Genomic DNA, 12,731 nt, shown 5'->3' with positions numbered 1-12,731 from the left:
CAATCAGCCCCTTCCTGGAGAAACTGCTGGAGAAGCTGGCCTTGCCCGAACTCAATTCTCACACTGAACTTGTCGGTGGTCTCCACAATCATTAATCTGGATTCTAGGGCATCCAGAGGCACAGAAGCTGCTTTTCTGAACACCCAGGAAGAATTGCTCACATCCCTGCACTCTTAGTCCCCAGCTATCCTCATCCTACTTGATCTTTCCTCTGCCTTTGACACTGTTAACCATTCCATACTGATACAAAGGCTTCATGATACCCTTGGTATCTCGGAACGGGCACTAGAATGGCTGATCTCTTTCCTAACGGACCGCTCTTCACAAGTCATCTTGGGCACATTCTCCTCTTCTTCTTCCTACTACACCTGTGATGTCCCCCAGGGATCTATCCTCTCCCCCTGGCTCTTTAACATCTACCATGATCAGCTGGCCCTCCTCATCTCCTCCTTCTTCCCCACCTTCCAGTGTTATGCAGATGACACTCAACTCTTTTTCAGACTTCCTGCTGACTCACTCGCACCTCCCTTCATCCCTGACTGCATATGCCATCCAGGCCTGCCCTGGTGCACTTCCAACAATCTCTGACTCAATGCCAGCAAAACTGAGATCCTTTCAATTGGGACCCCTGGTCCCTCATTCTTCTCTTCTCTCTGGCCTCCCACCTTGGGCTCAGCCCGGCTCCTTCTTCTGAAGCCTGAAATCTTGGAGTCATCTTTGACCCCTCTCTCTTCGTCCTCCCTCACATCCAGGAAATTGATAAGAAATCCCACTTTCAACTCTTCCTTCTCAAAGGAATTCTCCCTTTTCTTACTTTCCCCCAGGAGCTCAATGTTTACCGAGCCCTGGTTCTCCCCAGTCTTGACTACTCCAACAGCCTCCTCCTCAATCTACCTTCTTCAACCACTTCAGCTAATACAGAATAGAGCAGCAAGACTTATCCTTGGCCTTAAGCCCAGGGACCACATCCTTTTTGCCCTAAAAAGTCTCCACTGGCTGCAGGTTGCTGCACAGATCAAATTCAAATCCCTGTGCATCATCCACAAAGCTGTCTGGGGCCAGCGACCACACTATTTGCAACTCCCTCTTACAAAATACTCCCCTATCCTATCAGACTGACCTCCTTCATTGGGGACCGGAAAGTTCTAACTTTGAGGTTGGTTGGGTTTTATTTTGTAGCATGCTAGAACTGTCTCTTGTGATAATAATGAAGTGGAGTGCAAGTGTGAGCCGTCTGCAGCAGGTCACTATCTTAACTGTTGGGAGTACTGTCAGAGACACGTTACAGCTTTAATTCAGGGGACTCTGTGTTGAGCGAGAAGAGCTCCATCCCCCTTACTTGCTACTAAATCCTGCGGTATCCGCAAAGCCGCAGTGAAGTGGAGTGCAAGTGGGAGCAGTCTGCAGTCCGCAGACAGCAGTAGCAGTAGCAGGCGGTAGGAGAACTGTGAATGTTTCAGATGCAGTGACAGACGTTTTCCATGTGAGTAGAGCGGATCGAGGACTCTAACCTTGAGCCTCCATTCCTGGCAAAGCTTCCCTATTTGCTGTGCGGAATTGTATTTTTGTTAATACTGCCTATGTCGATATACTATCTAACTCCACCACTTAAGGCCCTTCCGTTAACTTGGAGACTGTGGGGCGTTTGCTCTTTGATCCAAGTTTGCATTTAAGGAATCATTTTGTGCACTACTGATAACATCAAGTGGCCTGAGCGGAAGATGGAGATGGTAACTGGGGGGGTTTCCTGCATGAGACTAGCGGGCCTTCTTTTGGCCGTCCCGGAATTGGATGCAGCAGTGAAAAACCTTATGGTTTCTCACTAAAATGACGCTATGGGAAAGCAGGTGGGACCAACACATGTGACTCTGGCTTAGAGAGTGGCCCACTGATGACGGATGGTCCAAGGTCTCAAGGGGACTACCCTTTTGATGTTAGGGTACAAATCGGCGCAAGAACTGTTTTCCCTCCTCAACATGTTGGAGAAGGATGTGGTCCCGCTTCGCCAAGCGGGGGTTACCGCACTGGTATGCAAATGCAATGGTAACCTTGGGCTAACAGGTCAATTGGCAGGGTACTTAACTAACAACATGTCGCTATTGGTTGCTTCTGAAAATTCCACAATGGCACATAGGCCTGGACAGAATGATCCAGAGATTGAGTCCGGCCCAACAGTGATGATCCAGCCAACTAATTAAGTCGGTATAGAAACCAAGGGGCCATACTTTGACAAATCTATTATCGAAACAACGTTTTTTTTTTATTATAGAAATTAAAGTTGACAAGTCTGGAGAAAAATGTGGGATTATTGATTGTGTGGCCCCTGCTATCGCTCGACAGGAGAAGGCTTGTCAGGTGAAGGCGGTGGAGGTGCAGGATTGTGCTATCCCGGACCAGGTGGGAGGGCCGACTTCAGATATTGAGTTCATCCAAGCCCCACCCAGGGGAGTGATTAATCCTCCCAAATCTATTAGGAGTGTGGTCGGGGTCGCAAGGAGTCAGTTGGAGGACCGAAGAGTCAGCACTCAGGAGCATCCACCCATCCCCAGTGCTTCACCAAAAAGGTTAACTTTGGAGGAGCAGAGCTCATGCGGGGAAGCAAGCATGAGCAATAAACAGGCTAAATTGATGTATGATAAAAGCCTGCAAGGGAGCCCTCAATGTTGCCATAATACATATTGCCCCAGACCATTGTCAGCTGTAGGTGGGGTACATTGGAACTTAGATAAAGTACTTTCAGGTGAAGATCTCTTACTGTACATGGCAGCAGACCAAGTGGAAGAACAGTCTTCAAATAAGCCTACGATTTATGTAGGCTTGATAGCAGCTGTCTGGATCACGATGGCGCCTTTTATGAAACTGTATGAAAACTTGAGTGATCAGATAAGAGATTAGACAACTGTTTTGCCAATGCTCCATTCCAAGGTTCTATTTGTAGAAGGATTTATAATGGCGCTACAAGGCAATTTGGATAAAAACTCAGCGCAGATTACAAACATCCTACACAGTATCAATGACCCAATAATAAATTTAAAAAACAAAAGGAGGTCCGACCAGGATAAACAAATAACAAAAATCCTATGTGAAGCTGAAAAAATAAGGAATAGTGCACCTATAATAAACTAAGCTGAGAGGCCCAGTGAAACAGTGCAATTATATCCATTAAATGAGAATACCCCTTCAGGGCCCTACTGAGGGTGAGGGCAGTGATGGTAGCTGCTATGAAAATCTGGAACTCCTGGTTATGACGGCCCCAAGTGACCAAAGAGCATTAGGAAAGATCACTGAAAGGTTAGTAACTTCATCCACGACTAAGGAGCCAAGTATGAGCAAACCTCAGAAGAAATTTGAGTTATTCTCTAGATTGTTGGACAGGAGGAACTCCTCCCAGGAAGCTGAAGAGAACCTGCCAAAAAAGAGAGAGGCTGTAAAGTTGAAACTTGCTAAAACTAAGAAGCAGGAGACCAAAGTGGGGAAAAGGATTCAAAATCCAATATTATCTCGGCCTATGCCTCTTGCTAAAATAAACACCTTAGTGAGAAATCTAATAGTCCCTAAACCCAATGGCGAACCGACAGAGTTGGAGGTAAAATCACCAAAAGAATGTAAAGGTACTGACCAGGGGCAGTCCCCTGGAGAACTGAAAAGGGCTAGTCCTCAAATAGTGGAGGCCAACGAGGAAGATGAGAACTTGGACTTAATTAACTGGTCAATATATGCATCTTACGCGGACGAGGGGAGTATAGACCTGAGAGAGATAGAGGACGGAGCAGTTTTGCAGAGGAATGGGATGTTGGACGATTACAGCTACGTCGAAGGAAGGAGTGGGGAGGAAAATTAAGGTGATGAAGAGGATGAAATATCAGATGTTGAGCAATCCAAGAGTGAATACGCTTGAGCATTTAGAAAGGATTCAATGCCTCTAGGGGCAAGGACCGGCGGGGCATCTAGCTGGGTAGAGGCCCATCCCTCCGTTCTACAGTGTAATTTCTACCGAATTGAGAAAGAAAGAAAATTAGCCACAAATAAGAATGGTCCATTCAAGACATTAGAACACAGGAGGGAATGACTTGGTCAGTAGACTCAACAATCAAAGAGGCAACAAAATCTTGGTAAGCCAAAAAACTGATAAGGTTGGGAGGCAAGGGAAGGACAGAGGGAAAGAAAAGGCATACGATACTTTCAGATTACTTCTGGAGAGAGTATTGCATATAAATGACAATCTATTTTGAATAGAGCTAATTTGTTGCAGCTATTTCATTGCATCCCTAAACGAAGAGGCGCACCTGGATAAAGCTGTAATTTACCTATCCTCCATTGACGTACATGGCAAAATGACTCCCTATAGGCGTCTCTTTAATGAAATTTGGAGTAAAAAAGGATAGCCCACAGAAATCTCAATCAGTGGGAAGACAGGGGTTCCCCAGAAAAAAAATCAGAACTTACAATCATGAATACAAATACCCGGGAAAAGGAGGGGAAAACACAGAAGTCAATCTAACCTATTCCCATCATATGGTGACAAAAAATCTACGATACTCCATTTTGGTGGAAGGAAGTAAACGATCAAAGGGTGAGAGAGGTACTTTCGAGCAAAGACCGCTGGGGTTGGAGGATGAACACTGGAGTTGGTTAGCTGGTGCTCCCGCCACTGGGAGTTTGCGATCATAATGTTTAAAGCCCGAGGATGAAGTACAGTCCCCTTACATGGTCTTTGGTACCAGGAATACCAGAGGCTTAAGCCATCTTTTTGGCAGGGGGAACTTAGATTTCAACTATTATGATGTCATTTGTCTACAAGAAACGTGGTTTTGTGACTCACCGGTCTTGAAGGGCTTTACCATCTATTTAAATCCAGCAGAAAAGGGTAAAAGTGGGCCCCCAATGGCGGGGCTCCTAGCAGGAATAAAAAACGCAGGTGGCCTCAAAGTATTTTCAGCTATCCACCCGACACTGCTGATTCAGGTTTTGACATTAAATGCTGGACAATTTCAGGACTGTACAGCCAGGACTGTTATGATATTCAGCCTCTATAGGAATGATGGTTCACCTAAGTTGGCAGGCTTTGTAAAAACAGTCTTGGATCTGATTAATGATGCTATTAGGAGATGGTTAAACCTGGACATTGTTTGTGGGGATCTAAACAACCATTGCTTCGATGATGAGGCAAATCTAATAAAATACATTACTTCAAATACCCCCTCCCCCAGTAATGAGAGGGTTGCAATGGAGGGAAGAACTTGCCCTGAGGAAACGGCCTGAAAATAAATGTAAAAAAATCGAGAATCCTAACCTAAGGCCGCAATCCTTGTAAAAGAGGCAAGGAAAACACCTGGTATTTCAGGGGGTAGAATATCATGGAGGTGGTCTCCCTGACTTACCTGGGAATGTGCCTAAGCAACAGTGCTAACAATGAAAACAGCAAAGAAATACTGCACAGCAAGGCAAGGAACTTGGCCTCGCAGGCAAGATGGATACTTGTGAGACACTGCAAATACTCTTTGCTTCCGGTAATAGACTTCTTCCGTATGAAGGTTGTGCCTTTATTGACCTACAGAGCAGAGGCTTCCTTTGCTTTATCATTGGAAGATTGGCCCAAACTGGAAGGTATTTTTTGGAGACGAGAATTGTCTTTGCTGAAGTTTATGCTTATCCAGGCAATCAGAATGGAGCTCGGTCTCACTTCAATGTAGGCCATAACGGTTTGGAAATCCCTGTCTTTTTACCGAAAAGGCATCATGCAGACCAATGCCAGAGGTTTTGCTGTCTTAAAGAAAGCCCTGATAAATAGCTCTGAGCAGACCCTCATCGAGTGGAAGGAGGTTTGCAGGGCAATTCTGGCAAATGTGAATCTATCTGAAGATGTCCTAATTGAGAATCCAATCTTAGTGAAGCGGAAACTGTATGATCTTGATTGAATTGAGACACAGGAAGCAAAAAACAAGCTTAAAGTCTCTTGTAAAAGTCTTACAGAATCCAGGGCTCGATGTACGGTCCCTAGCTATCTGTCGAAATGTGAAAGTAGCTAACTGCGGGGTCAATTTATGCATTTTTGTTTCAACCTGTTGCCAATGAAAGAAGTGACTGAAGTAAGGAAGATCAACACCATCCGGGAATTTTCCTGCAGACTGTACCATCATAACCTGGAGCCATTGTATCTTTTTAAAACTGTTTCGTTATTTTAATGTGAAATATGATTTACATTCTAGTAGTCTTCCAGTTTTTAGTGGAAAGGTTTAATTTTGTAAACCATATGCTAATAAAAAATAAAAAATAAATACTCTCCTTCTAGGCCTCTACGTTCCTCTGGCTCCATTTCCCTGTGTAAAGCGTTTTGCTAAGCAGAGAGCAGTAGCTTGTTCCCTTTCCTCAGCTGGATCCCTCTTATGGAACAGCCTCCCCCTCCTTCTGCATCTTGAGCAGGACCTTGTTAAGTTCCGAAAGCACTTCAAGACTTTCCTCTTTTCCTCCTCCTTCTCTTCTTCCCCCCTTTGCTAATGTCACAGTTGTGATTGGTGTCTTCGACCTTTATGCATCCTCCGGGCCCCTGACCTCTCACACCCAATCTCCCCAGCTTCTCTATACCTTCAGCACTTGCCTCGCCACACCCTCTACACTGGAGATTCACACTTACCACCCAATGTGGCTCCTGATCGCATAGCACTTACCATATCTTGCAGTTCATCTGTGGCTCACCCTCGAGCATGGACACCACAGCACCTACCCCACTTCCCTCTTCCTTGCTGCACTTGCACGTTCTGAATACTCACAAGGCATAGTAGGTTTAGCCGTCCCTTACGCCAATGTATTTTTTATATATTAATTGTACTGCAATCCCATGTACCCTCCCGGTTGCACTGTGGGTGCTTTGAAACAGAATGTATTTGCTGTAGAAGCGCCTAATATGCAAATAATAAACTAAACTATTTCTGCTATACAATTTCTGAATACATTATGTATATATATTTGACATGGTTCTTCCTGAATACCAAGATAACCATGATTTTCGTACCACACAAACTTGTATATCACTTGTGTATTTCCTTACCTTTTGAGACTAGCCTGCACTGAGTTCACTGCTTCATCTGTATTCGAGTTTTAACATCCTTGGCTGTTAGCATTACATGTACCTGTGTTCCATTACTTCACTAAGTCCTGGTATCCTGCAAAGCCAATGATCATCACCCCTGATTAATAGAAGTTAGAAAGAATGTGTAAATGTATGGAGAGAGCGAGGGAGATGTAGAGTTATATATTTCTTCCCAAGCATTTTACATTTCAAATGGGTAATCGCTGTTCAGTTGTCACCTGCAGAGCGTGTGTCAATTGCGGCTACTTGCCACTTTGAAAAATATAACATTTAGCTCACATTTTCCTTAAACACTCAGCTTGGCGCCCTTTCGAACCAGCACCTGTATGCATTTTTGCATAGACACACAAAGGAATGCTGTATTTGGAACACATCGGATGCAAAACAGACAATTTGTGAATTATTTCCACGGGTTAAAAAAAATGGAGGTTATTTGGAATTGATGAGTAATGTTATTAGCTCTTGTATTGCCTTGAAAACAGTAAAGTAACATTTATTTGAAACAAGTATGAGTCGAATATAACATTTCACCCTGCAAGCACACTTCCATTATCAAAAAGGCCACATGCTTTTAAAATAATGCCTTTGCCAGCTCCTGTCATTTCATTCCTTGTACAGCGCATGCAAGAGGAACAAAATAATTCTAGTTCAGCACTCAATTAAATTGTCAAAAAAGCTAAGACATTTTAAGAAAGGATTGCTTTGTCACTGCAGCTGCATTACTGTTTGTATTGGACTGGCATTGCCTTCTGTACAGTTATTGTTAGATGAAATAAAGTGCCAGGCAATTTATAAAATGACAGATAGGAACTACAGTATTGCTTTCTTCTGTCGGTGTCTGTCCGTCCTTGCTTCCTTCCTGCCTGCCTTTCCCCTTCCTCCATTGTCGCTATTTTGCAGTAACATTTTTAGCTTTAGCTCATTGGAGGTGCTTCGATGTCAGTCAATCAATAATAACTTTATTTCGGGCAGATCCCCATAAAGTGTAGTACAGGATACATCAAATGGTGACAGGATAAATTACACACATAACAATGTATAAAACATTAGTCATGATCAACATCAATATTCATCAAAAGTTAAAAACTAGCTAAAAAGAAAAAAGAGGCAATGAAAAAGGACAGTGTGCACAATCGGCATTAAAATCAGTTCTTGGTTTTCGACTGGATTCATGAGGCCTTGTTCAAATAGCTATACACTGCGAAAATTACATTGTTATAGGTGGTCATTTTGCACAAGTATATGGATTGCAAATGGATTTTGAACAAAAATTTTAAAAGATGGGATAGAACCACCTTTTCACCTATGTACTCAAGTGGTCCTAAGCTGGGCTTTCCCAGATTTCTTGGGCTGGGCAGCAGTATTAATTTGTCCTCAGGTGCGTCAGCGCCGGGGCATCAGGAAGGGCACTGTGACAATGCAGATTGATGCTGGTTAGTGTGCTGCGTGTGCCCCAAAGTGCTGCTCTTTGGTAAATAAATTGTCTTTCTTTCTTCCCTTATTGTGTGTGCTTGTTATTGACCGGCATTGAATCAACACAATCTCTGGTACTACTGCGTCACCAGGCTATTTTATATAAATACTTGAATTTAGGGTTTTCCGATTTATCTGGGTTGAATGTTCTCAATATGACTCCTGTCAGTAGCCATAATAGCAATGTGTCATCCTCACTTATCAATAACACAGCAAAAAAAAAGATGTTGCTGGTGAAACTACTAATTTAATGCCTGTTGAAAACATGGGTACATCTGATATTCAATGTGAGGTATCTTTGCAGCGTATTATAAATAGCAGTAGCACTGCAATTGTTACTTTAGACTCACATGTAAGTTGCGGTGCAGCTGCTGATTCTATTTCTAATTATGTAGACTCCTTTGATAAACATTGACAATGTTTCCTTTTAAATACTTGTTCTTTAGTCAAGCATTCAGTTGAAGTAGCTGACTTTATGCAGGATAATGGCATCAATTGGTTTTCTCACAGAAACATGGCTTTCTACGGCATCTGGTCCTGATCTGCATCTGGCCGTTCCGGATGGGTATCCTATTTTGAATCATGATAGAAACCAGGGAATAGGTGGTGTGGTCGCAATCATTCATCGTGATTCCCTCTCCTTTCACTAGTTACAAGTAGAACACCATGTGGGCTCTGAATTGCAGCTTTCAAAATTACCAGTTGCCACTGTTATTCCCACGCAGACCTACTCCTCTTTTGAATGTCTTGTCTGCCGACTCTCTCTCTCCTAGCCATTCCCTTACCGTGGCCACTATCTATCGGCCACCTGGTCAAATTTCCTCCTTCCTCTCCGAGTGGGCAGACCTATCCTCCTCACTCCTGTCCTCAACCACTCAACTCCTCCTTCTTGGAGACTTCAACATCCACCTGGATGCCTCCTGGGGACCCTCTGGACTCTTTCGCGACCTCTGCGACTCTCTCTCACTCTCTATTCTCTCGTCTGGGCCAACCCATTCTGCAGGGCACACTCTCGATGCTCTGATCTCTTCTGACCTTCCCCTCTCTGTCCCTCTCTCCACTCCTCTCTCCTGGAGTGATCACTTTCTCCTCTCCTCCCACCTCACCCTCCCTACCCCACAGGCAAAGCCACCCTCATCATTGCCACCTTCCTTCTCGGTCATCCGACCCATGAAGCGCGTGTCAGTTGAGGCTTTTGCTGCCACCTTCTCGCCCCCTCCTCCCCCTTCGGCTGACTCCCACCCTGACACAGCCCTCTCTACTCTCCACTCTGCTACATCTGATACTCTTGATATCCTTGCCCCTGTCATGAGAATCCGCCTGAAGCCCAAAGCCAAATGTAACTCCTGGTATGACTCAGATCTCGTCACCCTTAAACGCAAGTGCAGTGTGGCAGAGAGGAAATGGCGTGCCTCATGTTCATCCTCTGACAAACTGGCCTGTCGCCTGCTCCAAAGGCTATACCGGCTCTCCATTCTCACCAAGAAGAGAGCCCTTATCCAATCCCGCATCTGCAAGGAGCTGGCCAACCCTGCTGCAGTCTCTACCTCTCCTGTCCCCTCCCAGGCCCTCTGCACGGCACTGGCCTCCCACTTCATCTCAAAAACTCAGAACATCCTGTCCTCACTCTCCTCCTATCACCTCCCCCCCTCTATTCCCTGCTCTACCTCTGGCCCTTCTGCAGCCACCCCTCCTCTCTCCTTCTCTGCCTTTCCCCTGTTTTCTGCTGACGAGGTTTTGAGACAAGTCCGATCTATGAAAGTCTTGTCAAAACAGGTCCACCCCTGTTCCTCCAAAACTATCAAGGACCACATTGACTCCTTGGCTCCTGATCTTGCAGACTTCTGCAATCACTCCTTCGCCTCTGGAGTCTTCCCATCCCCTCTCAAGCACTCCCTTGTGCACCCCCTTCTTAAGAAACCCTCTTCCGACCCCTCCTGCCCTGCTAACTATCGCCCAATCTCTATCACTCCCTTCCTGGGCAAACTCCTGGAGAAACTTGCCATCTCCCAGCGTAATCTCCATGCTGAATCTGTTGGTAGTCTTCATGACCATCAGTTTGGCTTCAGAGCTGCCAGAAGCACGGAAACTGCTCTCCTGAACATCCGTGAGGACCTGCTCTCGAATCTTGACTCTAACACTCCATGTGTTCTCATTTTGCTTGATCTCTCTTCTGCCTTTGACACCGTCAACCATACCATCCTGCTCAACCATCTCCGTGATAACCTGGTATCACTGGTCAGGCTCTGGCGTGGCTGTCCTCTTTCCTCTCCAATCGACCCTCCCAGGTCCAACTCGGGTCTTTCCTCTCTGACATCTTTTTCTCTACCTGTGGTGTCCTCTCTCGTTGGCTGTTTAACCAGTAACTGGCTCTCCTCGCCCACCGCATCGCCGCTCTCTGCCCCAACTTTCAGTGCTATGCGGATGATACCCAGCTCATTTTCAGGCTACCCTCGGCCTCCTCTTCTCCTTCCCTCATCTCTGCATGTCTTTCTGCTATCCAGGAATGGTGTGCCGCCAACGACCTCTGCCTTAATGCCAGTAAGAGTGAGATTCTACTCATCGGCACACCCACTCCCTCCTTCCCTGCAGCTCTCTGGCCGGCCTCTCTTATCCCTCTTCCTGCTCCTACCTGCAAAGCAAAAAACCTTGGGGTCATCTTCGACTCCACACTCTCCTTCTCTCCTCACATATCCGACGTCTCTAAGAAGTCACACTACCAGCTCCACCTCCTCCGAGGTATCCTTCCTTTCCTCTCCTTCCCCCAGAAGCTCACTGTCTCTAGAGCCCTGGTTCTCTCGAAGCTGGACTACTGTAACAGCCTCTATCTAAATCTGCCTGCCTCTACTCTCCGCCCTTTGCAACTCATCCAGAACAGGACTGCGAGACTTGTCCTTGGCCTCAAGCCCAGGGACCGTATCTCTCCAGGACTGAAATCACTACACTGGCTCCCAGTGACTGCGAGAATCAAGTTCAAAACCCTCTGCATTGTCCAAAAGGCCTTCTGGGGCCTTGGGCCAAAATAGCTTCAACTCTCTCTTCCTAAATATCTTCCTTCTCGATCTCTTCGCTCATCCGCCTCCAACTCCCTCAGGGTCAGCCGCTTCTCCAAGCAATGAGTTGGGGGCAGATCTCTCTCCGCTGCAGGGGCCTCCCTCTGGAACAGCCTTCCTGCCTCCCTGAAACTTGAAGAGAACCATCTCCGGTTCCAGAAGCACCTCAAAACCTTCCTCTTTGCCTCCGCTTTCTCTCCCCCTCTCCCCTGCTAAACTTCTGAAACTGCACTGAATCTGCAACTGGGCCACTCACCGTTCTCGGTCCTTGGCCCAGCCACTCTCCCCTGCACTGTCTCCCTGGCTACCCCCTGCACTGCGGGACTGTGTTTGTATCCCTACAGCCCCCCTTCCCAGCACTTGTCTGCACTTATCTCGCACTTGCCACTAGCTGGCCCTTGTTATTTATCCTGTATGCTATTACCCATGTACTGCACTCTCCCCTCTCCACATCCCCCTTGCACTTTCCCTTCCCCTCTACCCTTGCACTTGCACGATCTGAATGACACCTGGCCTAGTAGGATCGTTGTCTGTCTCCCCTTGTTCCCCCCCTGCCTCATCGCGCCTTGAAACACTTGTGTATAGGCACGTTACAAATGCCATATCATATCATATCATATCATATCCCTAATGTCTCAATTACTTTTATACTTTTGTAGAAGCCTCTTCATATTAAGGACAGTTGCTCTCATTACTTTTATTAGTACCTAATTCTTCCAACAAAACTATAATTCTTGATGATTTTAATCCATAGCTGGATGACGATGCAGATTTCAAAGATGCTTTTTGTGTTATGCTCTTTCAGAGCAAGATTTTATTCCAGGCTCTTATCCAGGCTCATATCCAAAATTTGAGATGGTGCCTAAATGCTGCCTTCAAAATATGACTTCTGAATTTTTACTTTCATTCATTAAACTCACATATTACAGTTCTTCAGTCCATCCTTCCCCCAATGATTTGGCCTTGCAATATAATCTCTGCATTTCAACAGCCTTGGATACTCTTGCACCTTTAAGGTTATGTAAATCAGCTGTGGCTACCAGGTCTTTAGAATACACGATTTACGCTGCTTACGTACTCAGAAAATAGAGGATATTGACGATGGAAGAAATCTC

Source organism: Ambystoma mexicanum, chromosome 10 (assembly GCF_040938575.1).
Source record: "Ambystoma mexicanum isolate Mex_15411 chromosome 10, UKY_AmexF1_1, whole genome shotgun sequence".
Taxonomy (NCBI): Eukaryota; Metazoa; Chordata; class Amphibia; order Caudata; family Ambystomatidae; genus Ambystoma; species Ambystoma mexicanum.
Note: the sequence above shows the minus strand (reverse complement) of the source record.